This window comes from Leopardus geoffroyi, chromosome A3 (genome assembly GCF_018350155.1).
Source record: "Leopardus geoffroyi isolate Oge1 chromosome A3, O.geoffroyi_Oge1_pat1.0, whole genome shotgun sequence".
NCBI classification, from domain to species: Eukaryota; Metazoa; Chordata; class Mammalia; order Carnivora; family Felidae; genus Leopardus; species Leopardus geoffroyi.
This window is the reverse complement of record NC_059336.1, coordinates 87400611-87420185: the sequence shown is the minus strand read 5'-3', so window position 1 is coordinate 87420185 and position 19575 is coordinate 87400611.

Here is a 19575-nt window from a genome sequence, read left to right as displayed (position 1 = left end):
TGAATTGATTCTCAGTTCTCAGATACAATATTGAATCTATTTTGAAATTTCCCAAAACATTAAAGGAGGCCATGTAGTTAGGTTACCTGCATAGGGACAGCTTGAGTTAAGAAAGAACAGTAATGATGTAGAACACAGTATTACTATAAACAATACTTAAGACTTCAGATTACTAGGGGTGCCTGGGTGGCTCAGTTGGTTGAGCATCTGACTCTTCATTTTGGCTCAGGTCAGATCCCAGGGTCATGGGGTTGAGCCCTGTGTCAGGATCCACACTGATTCTCCCTCTCTCCCCCTCGTCCTCTCCATCATGTTCTCTTGCACACTCTCTAAAAAATAAAAAGACTTCAGATAACTATAGGCTTAGAGCTCACTTGGAGGCAGCCAATAGATTAAACTTGAAATTTTAATTCCCCTGTCCCTTGTGAGCTTGTTGGGGAAATGTTTTTGGAAATGGAAATGGAAATAGATGACTCCAGTGAGTTGAGTAGGTGATCCAGGATGCTGTGGGCATCAGAGTCTTGGTGGAAAGGAACAGTATTGGAATCCATCATTGGAGAAATATGCCTTGTTCTGGAGCACACCAGCCGGGGTTCTTTGGTCACAGCAATCAATTCTAACTTGAACAAAACAACCTTGTTGGAAGGCTGTTGGAAGCCCACAAATCAGAAAAAAAAAAAAAAAAAGCTGGAGAATCGTAATTAGGGATGAACAGTAACCAAGGTAGCCCCAGGAAACCAAGAATTGGAAATTAGAGAACCCCTTTCCAAACACACACCGTGTTCAACATGCCGCAGTTATATGCATGACCTCCACTTCTGCTGTGTCTTTGTCTTCTCCAAATTCAAATTCTAGAGAGAGAGCATGTAAGGGAGAGTAGGGCATCTGATTGTGGCCTTAAACCAGTGTAAACCCATGATGGAAAAGATAATTCCCAAAAAGAAAATCTGTGTGCTATTAGGAAGTAGAAAAGTGTTTGCCAGGCAGCCCCAAATTGTTGAGCACACGCTCAACAGAAACAAGTATGTTTGATTCAAGATTAAAAGGAGGGAATGTCAAAAGTAATATCATATCACAGATCAACTCCGTGGATGATTTATCCAAGTAATTAATACTGGATGTTGATTACAAAGTAGTCATAAAGATAGAATGTGGTTTGACAGCAAACTTCAGATTGGTACATTTTCTGGAAATTTCAGCGTGCCACAAATTGAACACCTGAAAAATTCTTTACATACCTGCTGGCTGTGGCATTACTCAAAAGGTTAGAGAAGACAACAGGGACACCTGTTGCTTTGAATGCATCTTGACCAGAAAGGATAGCAGGTTGATATCTGTGTCAGTTTAAAGTTTATAACCTTGAAAGCCGGAAACACTGGACATAGTTCAGCTTCAGGAAAGCAGAATCTACAAAAATTCAGAGAAAAACCAGATGTGATTCCATGATTAGAATTCTAAAAAGGAATATGGCCTGAGGAGGTTGGAAGGCTTGTAAAGGTTCCAATTTTTAGTCAGAGGGTGCATGAGAAAGACAAGGAATTCACATTTAAAGACCCAGGTACATCTGGGTTCTCTGATGTAGTTCTCTGGTGCACCATTTAATAAGCTGTGCAAAGAAGATCAAAAGAAAGACATGTCCCAAGAGGTATGACAAAGAACGGTATTGAATGACACTTTGTTGAGTGAACAAGGATGTTGGTGCTTCCTGGGTGGCAGGTGTTACTGTGGGTGCTGGCAGGTGTTTACGAGAATGTCAGGAAAACTGAAGGACAGAAGAAACTGAGGTATGGCCCACATGGCGATTGGCCACACTCGAATAAAGGGCATTTTAAAGCTATATTTGGGAACAGACAAGTGAAAAAGGAAGGAATAAGTCCATTCTTTGGGGCAGGTGAAATACGGTTAGTATGGAACCAAGAAAAGACTACTCCTAACTATAATTTTGTTTTCATATTTTCTGTCAAGGAGAAGGATCTTCAAATTAGAGAAGATAAAACAAAGATAGTAAATAAGAAATAGAAGGAATCTTAGTAAAAGACTACCTAATGCTATAAATCCATTTATTTTCAAGGGTACAGCTGAATCACACTTCAGTATACTGAGGAAAGTTGTAGCAAATATCATTCCATCCCTGTTGGTAATTTTTAAGAAGCAGTAGCAAATGTGAAAATGGCTCAGACAGTTGAAGAAGGCAAATATGCTCCTGATTTTAAGTAAAAACACCTGGAGAATCTTTAGACTATAGATGATGGGGCACCTGGGTGGCTCAGTTGGTCAAGCATCAGACTCTTGATGTCAGCTCAGGTCATGCTATCACAGTCTCTGAGATGGAGCCCTGCCTCAGGCTTGCTTGGGATTCTCTTTCCCCCTCTCTCGTTGTCTCCCCCTCACTCGTGTGCACCTGTGCACATGCTCTCCAAATAAGTAAATAAATAAATAAATAAGCATTTAAAAAAAAGAAAGAATACAGATGATAAAATTTAGTGGTTCTTGGAAGAAAACGCTAGACCAAATTACTGCAGCAGAGAATGAATACTTGGGCCCCTGAATGGATCCACCAAAACTGAGTTACAGCAGACTGACTTTATTTCTTTTCTAGCATTATAGGACTGATGAAGGAAATGCTGCTTCCAAGATAATGCTATCAAGAAAATACAACCTGATTTCAGCAAGGCACATGACAAAATCAAAGTGTTCAGTAGGACAGAATGGAGAAGTGTGAGTTAAAAGGGTGGCTGGTCAGTGAGATGGAACAATGATGGAGACCTCCTTAAATGAATGGGTCCCCAGGCATATCCTTTCTAGGTTCACCTGGGAGCTTTTAGGAAGGGTAGGAAGTTTTTAGCCAGAATATCCTCAGAAAATGTTCATGATGTATTCATATTGACCTGGGAGGGGATGTCTGGGGTGTGCCAGTAGTTTTTATCTTCCACTCCTGTTGAGAATTTTATGAACAAATGGAAAAAAGGCCTATACAGCAAATGGGTCACATTTACAGACGATGCAAAGCCCACAGTGATAGCTGGAGTGTTGGATGACAGAATAAAGACTCAAAGAGTAAAAGTATTTTGCTAGCACGGTAGATCAAAGCCAATCAACCAGGTTAAATTGAACAGTGACACACTTAACACTATTTAGGTTAAGAATGATTTAATTAGGGGGAAAGAATGATTTAATTAGGAAGAATATGAGGCCAAGTTTGACAACAGTTTATGTGGAGAAAATCTAGAAGCCTTAATTGACCATGAGCTGATATAACCCAATAGCATTCCAGCACTGCCAGCAAAATTGCTGGAGAATTAAGTTATATTAGTGTAGAAATCAGGTCATGGGAGATGGTATTTCTACTGTACTCTGTTCCCATAGTGCAGAGCTTTAGAGTATGGGCTCTGGGGTCACACTGCCTGTTTTTAGATTTCCTCTCAGCCTCTTCTAGCTCCATGACCTTGGGCAAGGTCCTAAACTTCTCTAAACCTGTATTCCTCATCTGTAAAATGGGTAGAATAACAGAGCTATGATGTCATAGGTTTTTCTAAGAATTAATCTAGATAAAGGGTGCCTGGGTAGCTCTGTTGGTAAAGCGTCCGACTTCAGCTCAGGTCATGATCTCGCAGTCTGTGAGTTTGAGCCCCGCATCAGGCTCTGTGCTGACAGCTCAGAGCCTGGAGCCTGCTTCGGATTCTGTCTCCCTCTATCTCTGTCACTCTCCCACTCACACTCTGTCTCTGTCTCTCTCTCAAAAATAAACATTAAAAAAATTTTTTTAAAGAATTAATCTAGATGGTACATATAAAACTCTTAGCACAGAGGCCAACCCCTAAAGCATTTAGTCAGTGTTTTTGTTATTGATGTTATTGTTGTCATTGTTACCCTGTAGTGGACTATTTTAAGGTGGACACTAAAAAAAAGTCGGAATCTATCCGGAGGTAAAGTGTTCACGGGTTTGCTTGCTTAAAGAAAATTTATAGGAACTTGGAGGGTATATTTGTCATTTATTGCAGTATAACAAATTACTCCAAAATTTAGCAGCTTAAATTGGTAAACATTCATCACACACAGGCTCTGAGAGTCAGGAATTCAGAAGCAGCTTAGCTGGAAGTTCTGATTCAGGGTCTCTTCTGGAGATTGCTGTCAAGATGTCCACTGGGGCCGCCCTGTCATCTGAAAGCTTGACCGGAAACCAGATAATGGCTCATTCACATGACTTTTGGGAGGAGCTGTCAGTTTCTTGCTACATGGACCTCTCCTTTGGGCGCCCCGTGATCTCTCAACCAGCTTCCCCCAGAGTGAGCCATGAGAAAGAAGGCAAGTGAGCGAGCGTGTGCAAAGAAGAAGTTATAGTGCCTTTTGAGACCTAGCCTCTGAAGTCACTCGCCCTGAGACAGCGTGGGAGGGGACATTACAAGGCCATGGACACCAGGAGGTGAGGATCCCAGGAGCCATCTTGGAGGCTGGCCATTACACAGACTTGATCACCACAAAGATTCAGATTTGGTGGCTGACTGCACCTTGATGAAAGATTTGTTGTTTAGAAGAAGGACGCTTAATCTGTGTGGCTTCCAAGGACAGAATTCAAACCAACAGGCAGAGATATCTTTAGGGCTTTTCTACTTACATCATTTCACTTTTTTTATTACGAATTTTTAAAAAATATTTATTTTGAGAGAGAGAGCAGGGGAGGGGCAGAGAGAGAGAGAATCCCAAGCAGACTCTGCGCGGTCGGTGAAGAGCCCAATGTGGGGCTTGAACTGACGAACCGTGAGATCATGACCTGAGCCGAAATCAAGACTGAGACACTTAACTGACCGAACCACTCAGGCGCCCCTGTATTATTTCACTTTTGATGGAAAAGAACCATTTTGTTGAAATATAAGGTCTTTGTTCCTGAACCAGTATGCCCTCAAGAAACTATTAGGAGAGAAAATGACCTTGGCGTTTCCGGAATCCTCTAACATTTCTGCTTTTAAGAACAAAGTTCCAACGTGGCTGGTTTATACTTAGCCTGTGGGGTTTAAACCAGGAATTCGCAACTTTCTATGGGGCAAAGACTTTAGATGACAGAAGGGGCAGAAACCTGGGCACTGGGTTTTTCTCACTGGGAATCTGGCAGACCTTGAAGAGAGGGGTAGGGACGCAGTTCTGAGAGATATTTTTTTTTTTTAATTTTTTTTTTCAACGTTTATTTATTTTTGGGACAGAGAGAGACAGAGCATGAACAGGGGAGGGGCAGAGAGAGAGGGAGACACAGAATCGGAAACAGGCTCCAGGCTCTGAGCCATCAGCCCAGAGCCTGACGCGGGGCTCGAACTCACGGGCGAGATCGTGACCTGGCTGAAGTCGGACGCTTAACCGACTGCGCCACCCAGGCGCCCCTAGAGATATTGACCAGGTAAGGCTCAGGCGTCCAGCAGGGGAAATGGGTGTACTCTCTGAGCATGCCGAAGTTCTTGCTGCCACTTTGCTGGGGATTCCCATTGGGAGACAGATAATCCACTCAGTTTTTAAATAGCATCCAGGAGAAACTTTTTAAGTGGTGGAGGTGGTGAGGTACTATTATATTAGTCACCCAGTTTGCACATATGGTAGGAAATGTCTGCTTCCTGGATAATGCTGGAGAACTTTTATTCCTCCCTTCTCTCATCTGCCCCTGGATGCTCACTGAAGTGAGTGATCAGTGAAATATGAAACTATCCGTACTAGAAGCGCTGAAGGATTTCTGTCACTGAGTGTACAGATGGGACCCATTCTGCCCCAGTGCAGCACCCATTCTTCCAGTTGGAAGAGGAGGTGAGGGGATTATCATAAGCAAAATCACATCAAAAGCCCAACCTTGGAAGGCCAGAGCATGGGGAGAGAGGCAGGCCATGTGGCAGTGGGGTTGGGGGAGGTCAGTCTGGATCTTACTGATGCCTCAAGAAAGGACACCAGTGAAGGCCACACCTCATGATGAACCCAGTCAGCTCTCATTCCTGGTATGGCATGGATGCCTGGCAAACAAGAGAAGAAAACAATAAATTCCTTCTTGCCCAAAGAAGAAACTGCTGTGTTTGCTTGGTCTCCTGCTTCTACCCAACAGATTCCTCAGATGTTTGAAGCCAGTACATTTAAACTGTCCCTTTTCTGTCTTTATCTGGAGCCAAAATATTGAGCAGGGCACACAGTCTTTGATGGAACCTCCTTTAACTCCCCATCATACTCAACAATGTAGATTTTTGTCTGTAAAAATGATGATGAAAGAAATTACTGGCCAGGTGAAAAGATGCATTATATGAGAACATTATTGAGGAATTTCAGCAACTGTCTGTACTCCTAAGAGATGGGAGAAGGTGTTGGGTAATCTCAAAATGTGTCTTTAGGAATGAAGTTGACATTACATCTGTGAAACCATACCAGAGAGCTGTAAGTAAGAGACATCTGCATACACCTCCATGTTCATTGAAGCATTATTTACAATAGCTAAGACATGGAAACAACCTAAATGTCATCAGTATGAATGGATGATACACACATACACAGAATGGAATATTATTCAGCCACACAACAAAATGAAAATTGCCGTTTGCAACAACATGGATGGACCTGGAGGGCATTATGCTAAGTGAAATAAATCAGAGAAAAACAAATGCCATATGATCTCATTTAAATGTAGAATCTAAAAATGGGAAACAACAAGGTCATAGATACAAAGAACAGATTGGTGGTTGCTAGAGGCAGAGATTGTGGAGGATGGGTAAAATGGATAAAGGGGGTCAAAAGGTATAAACTTCCAGTTATAAGTAAGTCATAGGGATGTAGTTTACAGCATGGCAACTGTAGTTAGTACTGTATTTCACACCTGTAAGTGGCTAAGAGAATAGATCTTTAGAGTGCTCATCTCAAGAAAAGAAACTGTAACTATGTATAGTGATGATGTTAGACTTAGTGTAGAGCTCATTTTGCAGTACATACATTTCAAATCATTATGTTGTACACCTGAAACTAATATAATATGTCAGTTATACCTCAATAAAAACTATTCCCTTAGGGAAATTATACTGTGTATTAAACGCTAAGAACAGGGGTGCCTGGTTGGCTCAGTCGGTTGAGCGTCCGACTTCATGAGTTCAAGCCCTGTGTCCGGCCCTGTGCTGACAGCTCAGAGCCTGGAGCCTGCTTCAGATTCTGTGTCTCCCTCTCTCTCTGCCCCTCCCCTGCTCATGCTCTTTGTCTCTCACAAATAAATAAATGTTAAAAAAATTTTTTTTCAATAAAAGCTAAGAACAGTTGGTATAGAAATCTGAAATATATTCAGGTTATTAGTCAAGTAGGTATTAAGAAAAAGAAATGGCCAAAAGAAAAAAGAAAAAAAAGAAATTGCTGCAAGGAGATAAAAAATATGACAACCAATTTTGAATATTCGCAGTGGACCAATGAGCAACGGATTGTATATTACAGTAAATCAAATCAGCAAAATTTAAAGATGACCTGGTAAATATCTCCCAGAACTCAGAAGGACAAAAAACCAAAAATCATGACAAACAAATCTAGAAAATAGAACTAGATGATGCAATATACAGTATAATAATTCCAAAAGAAGAAGAGAAAGGAAACCAGGGTTGACCTAAAGAGATAATTACAGAGAACTTTCTCAAGCTGAAAAAGACTTGTTCTTAATGTTAAAACTATTAGCTTTCAATGTAATTTAACCATTTGCATTACAAAAAAATAAAATGGTAGAAGGCCTATGGAGTCTACAGATTGTGACTCAAGTTGCCATTCATATGCAAAGCCATGAATCTGGATGGGAACACAGATGTTCTTAGACATATAATGCTTCATTATGTAGACATACCCTCACATGCCTCCCTTCCTGGAAAAAAATATCCCAGGCAGGCTCTGTGCTGTCAGTGCGGAGCGCGATGTGGGGCTCCAACTCACGAACCCTGAGATCATGACCTGAACTGAAACCAAGAGTCAGACGCTTAACCGACCGAGCCACCCAGGTGCCCCATGAACACGTATTACTTTTTAAATAACAAGCTATACAACTCTTTGTGCAGTTGCTATAAAAGTTGTTTACATAGAATACACTACCAGTAAAACTAAAGGATGGATAAAAAGCCCCCAGTGATAATGATGAGATATTATCAACATATTCTGGGTCAGGTAGTCACATATTTTTTCCCCCAGTATTAATTTAAGATTTTGCAAGATATGGAAATTTACTGAAATTATAGGGCATTCACCTTCTGGCTCCTGAAGACTGAAGCTATAGTAGTTATGGTGCTATCCTGCCTTGGTGATTTTGGTCTAAAGGGCTGTGATGTCCCAGGAAATTGACATCAGCTGTGTCATTTGGGTCCAAACAGCTGGGTGCTGTTGTTGACTGTGGCAGCCCTGCCTTATATTTTGTTTTGTTCTCAGACTTTGACTTGAAGAAGCAACCTTTGCTCCATCCATACTTTGCACAGGTACAAGTGCTGACCTCATAAACATTCAGAGCAAGGATGGGTCACTCCTGGCCCCCAAAAGACTATTACCACCCTTGTCGAGGTTTGTGAGGGTTGACCTGACCTCTCTATGCTGGAGAACAGACAGAACGTACTTTAAGCTGAAGAGCAAGGGTTTCAAAGTGGAGGTTTCCAATCATGGCCAGATTGACTTCACATCAATTGTAAGACATGTTAGTGTTTGGGTGAAGTTCCCAGAAAGGACAATGGGAGAAGGGAGAAAGGGATATGATCTACTGTGAGGATTTCTTCCTCATCAGAAAGTCCATAACCAACCCCCCAGACGCTATTCAGACTTCGGGTTTGGCATTAGAGTAACACTCCCTGCTATAACAGAGAAGTCCTGAGTGCTGTTTACGTCCTGCTCATGTCAAAGTCTGTGCAGGTGTTCCTAGCCTTGCAGACTTCTTTCCATGCAGTTAGTCAAGAACCCAGGCTATTTCCATCTAGTGGTTCTTCCCTCCTCCATGCCCTTGGAAGAATTCTCTCCTTCCACCCTCAGCTAGGGAAAGAAAAAGAGAGATCTCACAGAGGTTGTTATGGACCAAACCTGGGAAGGGCACACATCACTTCTGCTCACATCCATTGGCCACAATCTGGTCACATGACCATACCTATCTGCAAGAGAGCTGGGAGATGTAGTCTCCGTGTCCAGCAGGGAAAGGAACGCAAGTTTGGGGAAACTCCTGGGAATCTCCGTACTAGTTATTTTCCTTCTTCTCATTCCCTGCCTTCTTCAATAGAACAGTTTCACTGTTGTTGGCTTTCAACTGAAAAAGCAAAACAAAAAGTGTGAGTGTATGGGTTAGAATTGGAGTGGATCACGTCGGCCATATTTTTTCTGGTGTTTGTTTATAGTGAGAGCATTTAAGGTTTCTATGCCTAGAGGCCAAGCCTGAACTCAGCCTTTACTACACATCCTTCATCTGAGCATCCTCTGTCTTCTCTAAATGTTTATTTTGTGTCTTCTTCTTCCTTATCCCCTTTTAATGATAAAATGTGAGACAGTAATATGTTTTATGCAGATCCAAATCTAGATTCCTTAAGGCCAGTTTCCTAGAGAGCTGCAGTCCTTTGAGCAAAACAATAAAAAATTAAAATTGTTTAAATTTTAATTATCTTTATAGTGTTGTATATAAGGTTTTGTTTTGCTTTGTAAGTTTATTTTGAGAGGGATCGAGCATGAGTGGGGGAGAGGAGCAGCAGGAGAGGGGGAAAGAGAGAATCCCAAGCAGGCTCCATGCTCAGCACAAAACCTGACACGGGGCTCAATCCCATGACCATGAGATCATGACCTGAGTTCGGGTCAAGAGTCCAGTGCTTAACCAACTGAGCCACCCAGACACCCCAAGGTTTTAATTTTAAATAATGTTTATTTTCAAACTCAAATGTTTATAAAATTTGGAAAATTATAAAAGAGAAAATGATTGCCCATAAATCCCACCACTCCCTTAAAATCTAGGCGTCTTCCCTCTGGAATATAATCTTGGTCAGAGGGCTTTTTATCTAAGGGCAACCAAATATCATCACTGTAACACCAGGATGAAAAAAGAAGAGTCACGTTTTTGTCATGGGACAAATTCCCAGCCACTAATTCACATCTGTGTTTTTAAGGCTCTTGAGCTTTGCCTTAAATTTACCTCTGGATGCCTCAATTTCCTCACTTAAAATGAAGAGTATCCTTCGTCCACCCAGACTACATCTACAGACTGTAAATGAAAAAGGCATCTGTCAAAAGTTCTGAGGGAATAGAATGTTCTAGAAAAATAATCATCCCAGTAATACTTATATGTATTCAGTGTGGAGGGTTTGAAGGGATTATGGTTCAAAGACTCAACAAGAGGAAGCATTTTTTCCTAAGGGCGGATTGAGGATTTCCTGCCAGCCACTTTACCTACCAATTTTGATATTAATAAAGAGGAGAACAGAGACACACAGAGACTGTAAAGCCAGGTAGCCCTGGGCTCCAACGGGGCTGTTCCTTCAACAAAGCCAAAACAGAAATCCCCATCCAGCAGGACTCGGCTCTAGTTCCCAGAGCCATTCACGTTGTGGTTCAAAGCTGGCCGATGAGAGCCAAACATAGATATCCTTGTTTGCTTTGTAAATGGAAATTTGAAATGAAGTTTCAGATGCTGGTTGACACCCAAGAGGATGTAATTAGAATAAGGGGCTTTCTGGTTTGCAGATATGAAAGATATGATCTATCTCTCTGAAATCAAATTATTAAGTAGTAAGAGAGATGAGAGGTTTGGCTTTCAGTCTTCAAAGCAAAATCATGACCTGCAATTTTCTTAATTGAGTTTTTGCTGAAAATTACTAAGGCCAAGGTAGGGAGAGAAGGAGCAACCTACGGTCTGGAGAAACAGGATGATGAAGAGGAAGAGGAACTCAGTGGGAGGGGTAATCTTCTGTGTCAGGTGTATCCCCCTTCTATTTCCATCTCATTTTAATCTATAATGGGTCTAGATTGCAGTCTGGGGACAATTTGGGGCATCTCACACATGCGTCTCCCTTCCTCGTGCCCTTTAGGGGAGGAAGAAGTGTTACTGGGGGCATCTGGGTGCAAGTCAGAGGCCATGTTGAAATATGCATGCTGGGCATAATTAGAGGAGTATACAAACTCTGGATCTAGCTTGTACTTCACATGACTACGCTGAGATTGTGTTTTTGATTCCTGAAGCCTCTTTGCTAATTAAAGCCATTTCGCCGGGGAACTTTTAGCTCTTTACTTCTAAAATGGTCCTGAGGATTTCATGTCTCATGGTAATTCCTGATTTGTTTATTCATCAAATAGAAGAGTTGTCTTAACTACAGAAGGTGCCCTTAAGGATTTCTTAACCTCAATTTATTCATATTCTCTCTCTCTCTTTCTCTCTCTCTCTCTCTCTCTCTCTCTCTCATACACACACACCCTCTGAAGTGACAGTGTGGTATATTACAGCAAGAGCTTTAGAGACAGCCACCCATGAGTTCTGATTTCAGCTCTGCCATTTGCTAACTTAGCATCATTGAACAAGCTTTACCTCCTTCATCTTCATTTTCCTCATCGATAAAATGGGACTTGTGAGGATTAAATGGAATTCTCTATATACAATGCTAGGCATAGTGCTTGCAGTTCTAGACAACTTATTAGTAGTAGCTAGTATTAATAATAAGTCATCATTAGCATCATCATAATCCAACCTCAGAAAATCCACACTGAGTTAAAAACTCTAAGCCCAGATACTTTAGGTGGGATATGAACCTAGCAAAGTATTCTGTGTTCATGTTGTCTTTTCTCTTCTCTGCGTTGGACTAGGAAAAGGTGATACAGGTTCTGCTTCTATAGAAGCACAAACAGGATGAACCCCACTGGGGTCAAATACCACCTGTGACTTTTCTCAGAATGTATATGCTTTCCCATCTCTCTCTCTCTCTCTCTCTCTCTCTCTCTCTCTCTCTCTCTCTCTCTCACACACACACACACACACACACACACACGTTTTGTGTTACTAAAAACCAGTATCTTTGTGGGAAAGTGGAAAATATGTCCTCTACTTCTTTATTGATACCCTTCTGTGAATTCAGTTCCATCACATCTGATGCCCTCCTTGGATTTTACCCAAAGAGAGAAATGATCACAGAGGGAATTGAATTAGCTCAAATGTTCCCTTAGGGTCCCCCCCCCACCAGCATCTTGTTTAAAGCTGCAAAAGCAATTCAAGAGTCCGTTGTAACTCTGCTCTGAGCCAGAAGGCTCCCAGTCTTTTCGGCATGAGCACCACCTAGCCCAGAGGTTGGGGCTGTGGTGGGGGTGTACTTTGTGAGGGGGCTGAGTACCATCCTGTGAATCAGCCCCCACCCTACTGCCAGCTGTTCCTCGGTTAACCATAGTCTGTGGACGTATAGAAATCTCTTGTGCATCTGTGTTTCTCAGCCACTGCTCTCTTGTGGGAATAATAAGTTCCATATGTGTAGTTTCCTACTCTTCCCCAAAATAAAGTAATGCTTCTTCTTGTTTCTCCTAAAAGTGCCCCTTTCTGATTACCAGAAGCTGCCTAACAAGTGTTCTCCTTCCTCACTGCCACATGATTTGTAGACTTAGATTGTGTGCCTTCCCAGCATTCTTCCTGGACCTGAATAGTGTCTAATTTTCTGCAGTTCTGCATTCTCTTAACATCAGAAAGAACAGAGATAAAATTACCATTCTAGTACCTTCTAGCACTTTCTAGCTATATGTCCATTGGCAAGGTTATCTAAACCTTGAGGCTAGTAATGCTTACACCATAGGGTGGTTGGAGCTTTAAAGAGATGATGCTGTGTCTATTCCGTTGAGTGGGGTGGAGGGGTGGGTAGGGTCTAAAGCCGGTTTAAGAAAGCCAAGTAGGGTTAAGATGAGCCAGTTTGGGAAATGATTACTGAAGAATCAGTAAATCTGTGTTCAGGGATCGTGTTATAGGAAAAATCTGTATCTTTTAGATATAGGAGTTACTTTCAGGAAGTTGAGAATCTTTGGGAGGGGGGTGGTAATGGCAAAAATGGCACTGCCTTCCATCCCCCACCCCTTCCCCCCACACACACCTCATCAAGTGGAGTGGGGGGAGGAACCTCAGCACTACTTACGGTGACTTTTTTCTTTTGTTGCTTAATTAAAATGAATGTCCCTCTCTCTTAAGTGACGGTCCTCTGAAGCCACACTGTCTTCCAGTTGCTTTACATCTGTTTTTAAGGTATTCACTGCCTTGGTTTTAATAGTGAATGAGCTGGATGATTATATTTATCTCATCCTACACACACATCCCCAAAACAGCAAAACTGATCCCCTCACCGGTCAGTAGTGCTGGAGAGTAAGATGTGTTCTACTCCCGTGAGCGTGACTGGGATTTCTTTTCTGCGCTCTCCTGATTTCCACTGCTGGTCTGAAAGCTGCCCCCTTGTTCTGCCCACTCACAGGGCCTGAGGAAATGTCCGTACTGATTCTCTTTCTTAGCGGGCATTCCTCTCTGTGGTAAAGGTCAGCAGCGTTGCCACACTTGAGACTGACCGTGCTTTCCGTCTTCAGGATCCCTTATAAATCTTCTCAGAGTTTTTATTCTCACCCCTCAAACACCCAGGAGGCAGAGTTTCTCCTCACCAGTCTGTACCTGGAGAGGCGCCTGGGTTCCATACCACTGATTTCTCTAAGCCCTGGCTTAGCACTCCTGCCACCCTGCACGTAAGCCTCTGCGCCAGCCTTTCCTTACCACGCACGCTGACTCTGTAGGGTCATTCATTGCTCATGTGAGCTTGGAATGTCATTCCTGTAAAATGGGCCTGATGGTGGCCTGAAGCAAGCCTCCCCCGTCCGAGAACTGAGCCTAGAACCGTGTGTGACTCTCGCCTGGCACCTGGGAGCGAGACTGCAGGTCTCACGTGCATACACTCCCCCAGCTTCACCAGGGGCTGCTTGCCGACTCCCATCTTCGTTACATTAATCTCCTGCCTTTTCTCCTAGACATTCCAGAAGCATTAGTTGGTTTTGCCATTGTAGTGTCTGAAGAGAAAATATTTAGTCCCAGGTCAAAAACCTTGGCTGCAAGTTCCTACTAAAAAGCCAGGCGTCGTTATTAAATTGTCACAAAGTTAGCCGTGATATTCGAGGAAGTGATGAAATGGCTATAAATGATGTAAGCTTTGCAGAGGGCAAGTGTGTCCGCAACTTCTGACATCTGGAGGAGAGAGTGAGGAGCGGCCGCTTCGGCCGGCTCCCCCTGGCCAGCCCAGAAAGCCCAATTAGGATTGCTTTGAAAGGGGGGTGATTGTACTTGGTGATGTGGATGCTGCTCTTCGGGGAACCGTCCAGATGGCTACCACCCCCGCCCTTCTGAGCCGGAGAGACCCCTCCTGTGAACTGAATCCCTGGTTTCCATGCCCCTCGATTGCTCTTCCAGACCCTCTTCCCGTGAGTGGAGCTGGGCTCCAGGCCCTATTAGCGGGCCTGTGGTCTCTGGGCAAAGCTATCACAGCTTCCCTGGAGAACAGTGGTGTCTGCAAGATGTCCATTTGCTTAACAGGTCGGAGAGGCCTCTCGTAAATTTCAGAGCAACAGGAACCCAGCAGCTTTGAAATTCCAGCTATGGATGGGCTCAGTATGAGGTCTGTTCTGAAAACTGGAGCATTTGGTTTTCCGATCAGCCCTGAGTACTAATCAGACTCGGGGCCTGGAGGCAAACACAGGGTCCAGAGCCCTGGGGAGTGCAGCCAGCTGGGTCTCCCCTCTGCCTGGACTTCCGGGGGGCCCTCCTTGGAGTTGCTTGTCAGCCTTCGCTGCCTTCCTTTCTTAAGTGGGAGGTTTTCTACATTTTAAGTATCTCGGCCTTTCCTTCCTTCTCTTGATATTTCTTTGAGTTTTCAGAAAGAAGAGAAAGAAAAATTAAGAGGGTACGGTGCAAGAGAGTGGAGGAAGGTAGAGAAAGGAGGAGGGGAGAGAGAAAGATAAGGAGGAAGGGAAAATGAGAGACTCATTCTCTGGGATGATGCTGGGAATTTGGAGGTTTCCTGGTAAAGCTCATTTTTACTTAAATTACTGAGCAAATCCTCCACCTATTATTGCCTACCCTGCCTAGTTTGGAGAGGTGATCTATGAACACCACCTGGCACACAGTGAGTGCACAGTCAGAAAGTGGTAAGCCCTCTTCTCCCCTCCCCACCCTCCCACAGACTCCCTTTCCTCCTGAACCTTGGGGAAGCTTTGAACATCAGTAGGAACAGTCTTGTCTGTCCGGGCTGACCGTGCTGCAGTATTGGGGTTTTCCCCGCCGATTCTGGCGGTATCTGAGGCAATCATCTTTAGAAGCCCTGGAACATGGTGTGCCTCGGTGGCCAGTCAAGTATCCAACTTCAGCTCCCGTCATGATCTCGCGGTTTGTGAGCTCGAGCCCCGTGTCAGGCACAGAACCTGCTTCAGATTCTATGTCTCCCTCTCTCTCTCCCTGCCCCTCCCCTGCACTCACTCTGTCTCTGTCTCTCTCTCTCTCAAAAGTTAATAAACATTAAAAAAATAAATAAATAATCTTTCGAAGCCCTGGAACAAGAACAGTCACTGCCCCTCACCGTGGCTTCACACTTTGCATGTGCCTTTTAGGCACATGAGCCCCGGAGGCCCACACATCACCCCTAGGGCCAGACGTGCCCAGTGCCTGCCTCCATTCTGTGGCTGGCTCGCACCAGGATGGCTCCGTGAAAGCTCAGGGCTACAGTGTGGCTCACCCTTGGGGACCATTGTTTGATTCTCTTCTCAAGTGCGGTCACGTCCCCCAAAACTGCCAAGAGTACACTAGAAACAGGACCTGCCCTACGCATTACACACATTGAACTTCTTGGGGTCAGGGACCAGGACTTCACCCTGTGCACATTCTTGGACTAAATGCTCACTTTTAAGATGTTTGTGATTATATCAAGGGGAAAAAATGCAAGTAACAGAAGGAAACCGTAATTTTACATGAGTGCACATGTGCTCTGTGTACTGATGTAGTTCTCTCTCTAAGTGGTGGATAAAAATGGGTTTTATTCTCTAAGGTGCTTTTGTTTAATTTTATGTTGGCATTTACAAAAGGGTTTCTACAGTGATGTATCGCTTTTATGATCAGGAAAAAGGTTTTAAAAATAAACATTCTTTGGGCCGCCCGGGTGGCTCAGTCGGTTAAGCGTCTGACTTCGGATCAGGTCACGATCTTGCGGTTTACGAGTTCGAACCCGCATCGGGCTCTACAAACATTTTTTCAAAAATAAACAAACAAATAAACATCATTGTAATGATCTGGCATTGTTTAGTTGACTGGCATCGAGCTCCCTTGGCACCTCACTGCCTTGGGCCAAGTCAGGAAGGTGGGATTATGGAAGGCCAGGGCCCGGGTTCTACATCAGACTCCTATCCTCATCCTGGTCTCTGACCGCAGACAGCAAAACCAGTGTGCGTTGGCTGCCATCCCCATGACGGTGGCAGGGAGCTTCCTCATTGCCTGGGCTTTGGCTTCTTAGTGAGCTGGGTGACCCAGGGAGGGTTTACACTGGCGGATGCCTCTGCATGGTCTCCAGGAAATCCAGGAGGATATTGTCCACGGTAACACATAAAATCCTCTTCAAGAGGGGGTGTCTGGGTGGCTCAGTCAGTTGAGCGTCCGACTTCAGCTCAGGTCATGATCTCACGGTCTGTGGGTGAGATGATCTCACGGCCCCGCGTCAGGTGCTGTGCTGACAGCTCAGAGCCTGGAGCCTGCTTCCGATCCTGTGTCTCCCTCTCCCTCTGCCCCTCCCCCGCTCTCACTTTGTCTCACTCTGTCTCTCAAAAATAAATAAATGTAAAAAAAAAAATTTTTTTTTAAATCCTCTTCAAAGGCAGCCACAAAGAAAAGTTGCTCTGTGACCATAGACTCGGGCAAAGCTGAGCCTGTCCTGCATGTGCAAAAACAAGTGCATTATCTACTGGCCCATGTGCACCCTTGCATAGACTGTGCTAGGAGACATAGGGCTCCATTTGCCACTCAGCTTCAGCACATACATGTGTCCTAATGTGTGTCATGTACTAACCAGATACAAACTTCTTTGCTCTTTTCCACCCCATCTTATTTTTCTTTGTCCTCATCTCTCCTTCCCTTTTGCACTGCCCGTCTCGGTCTCCCTCGGTTCCTCTCTTTCCCCCCTCTCCTCCCCTTCTCTGCCTCTGTCTGTCTCTCTCACACACACACGCCTTTCCCATTTTCATTCCCTTTTTATGGTATCTATTTTTATAAAGATTCCTTGAGTCATTTATGAGATGAGGCAAAATATCCATAAATACAGGCTGAATGAGATCATGGCATTGGGTCTCCTCCTTACCAATCAGTTTTGGAGAGTAGTTCTCCCAAAGACAGATCCAGAGTTCTTCTGGTAGTTTGTATCTATTGACCTGACACTTTGCTACAAAGACTGTTAGCAGATCTTGAGTTTTAGTGTCATTTATATTTTGAAGAGCTGACAGATGACCAGCTCCAAAAAGGGTCCCTTTCAAGACCCCTGATGTATCATGTGTGATACAAGCCTGTGTCTCAGCCTGTGCCTAGCAGAATCACCTGAAGGGCACAGGTACTCTATATCAATTCTATCCCAGTAAACCTGACTTTTGAAAAAAATCACCCAGAGAGCTTGTCACACAGATTCCTGGGCACCATCCCCAAGACCCTAATTCAGTATGTCTAGGGTATGGACTGTGAACTTGGCTTTCTGACGAACTCCAGGGGATGTAAAGCTGCTGGTCCACAGACCACGTATGAAGAGCCCAACTCTGAGCCCTGACGGGGGACTCCCACTAGCCACTTGGAGGTAGTCTTCTAAATGGCCTTTTGTGGAGCTTATCAAAAGCCTTTTTCAGGGTCTACATCAAATTAGATTCACTAGCCCTGCATCATTCTGTATTTGCTCCTCGACAAGTTTGATGAACACAGAGAAGCCAGTTATGAGAACCGCAGCAGATCTTTCCAGCCTCAACATCCCAGTGTCCACGGTCAGCCAGTGACCAAGCCCGTTCATCAACTACCCAGGCCTGAGACTCATAGGTAACTGTAACCAGCAGAGGCACTTGGAGCACATGTCCTGGAGGCGGCTGCTAGACAGGGACAGCAAGACTGGCCAGCAGCTCTGGGTCGACATCTCCACCTGGCTTTGGGCATCTCTGCCTGTCCTCACACGTGAAAGTATATAAGGACGCTTGGACTTTTAGTTACACTACGCTGGATTTATGGCAGCAGGGAGAGATTATATACAGTAATGGTCTTGCCGCATATGGAGGTTCTTTAGCATCTTGGGACTATCAGTGATCATGACAGAAGAGCAGCAGCTGAATGATATGTACCAGACGATTGGTTGAGTACAGTACTGAACAACTTTTGCCTAGTTCAGCCCTCAGAGCCACCCAGGAAGCAGGTGGACCCCCCATGGCAGAAGCAGGCTAAAAAAGCTCAAGTAGTCCTTCATCCAGGTGGCAGGGGCAGGATTTGAACCCCTCTCTGCTTAAGCCCATGTTCATAGCCACTAAGCATTCTCTCACCTTCTGCATCAAGGAATCTTTAATTTTCACCCTCTGCTTTTTCTACTGGAATTATGAGATTTCCAAATATGATACTTCTGGAAGCAATTCCTGGAGAGATAGCAATGTGGTTTAATATTTAGTTAGTTATATTTAATATTTAGTAGTCTAAAACACCACAATCAGAAATGGACTGCCTTTTCTCAAAGAGCAAGAGTTCTAAGAACATGTTTTTGCCTAAATAGATAGATAGATAGATAGATAGAAAGAAAGAAAGAAAGAAAGAAAGAAAGAAAGAAAGAAAGAAAGAAAGAAAGAAAGAAAGAAAGTGGGAAGGGCACCTGGGTGGCTCAGTCAGTTAAGTGTCTGACTCTTGACTTTGGCTCAGCTCATGATCTTGTGGTTCGTGAGATTGAGCCCTGCATCAGGGTCTGTGAGAGCCTGCTTGAGATTCTCTCCCTCCCTCCCTCCCTCTCTCTCTCTCTCTCTCTCTCTCTCTCTCTCTCTCTCTCTGCCCCTCCCCTGCTCACCCACACACTCTCTCTCTCTAAAAAATATATATATATAAATATAAATATAAATATAAATATATAAATAAATATAAATATAAATATATATATATATATATATATATATATATAAATATATATATGGAAGACTCACTCCCCAAAACACAAACATAAGAGGACCTTTTGAAAGAAGCAGTGGCAACTGCATCTATCATGCCATTGTAAACTAGCTACCTACTGTTCTCAAGTGTTATTTGGACAAAACAGGGCTATTGGAGTCTAATAAAGTAAGCCATAGTGAGGCCCTTAGGGTGGTCAGTGGCTGGCTGTTTTTATTCCTATCTGAAAGCCAGGGAAGGAAAACCCTGAGAGGTTTGGTGACACCCCAAGCTCTTATGAGTTACAGGTGTGAGAGCTGCAACGGGGACCCATCCCTGCCCCCCACTCCACTGCCTTTCCCGCCCACTCCCAGCTTTCCCAGTACTGTCTGTGCTGCTCCCAGATGGACTTCTGGGCTTTAAGTCCTCTTCGTGGCAGCATCACTCCCAATCAC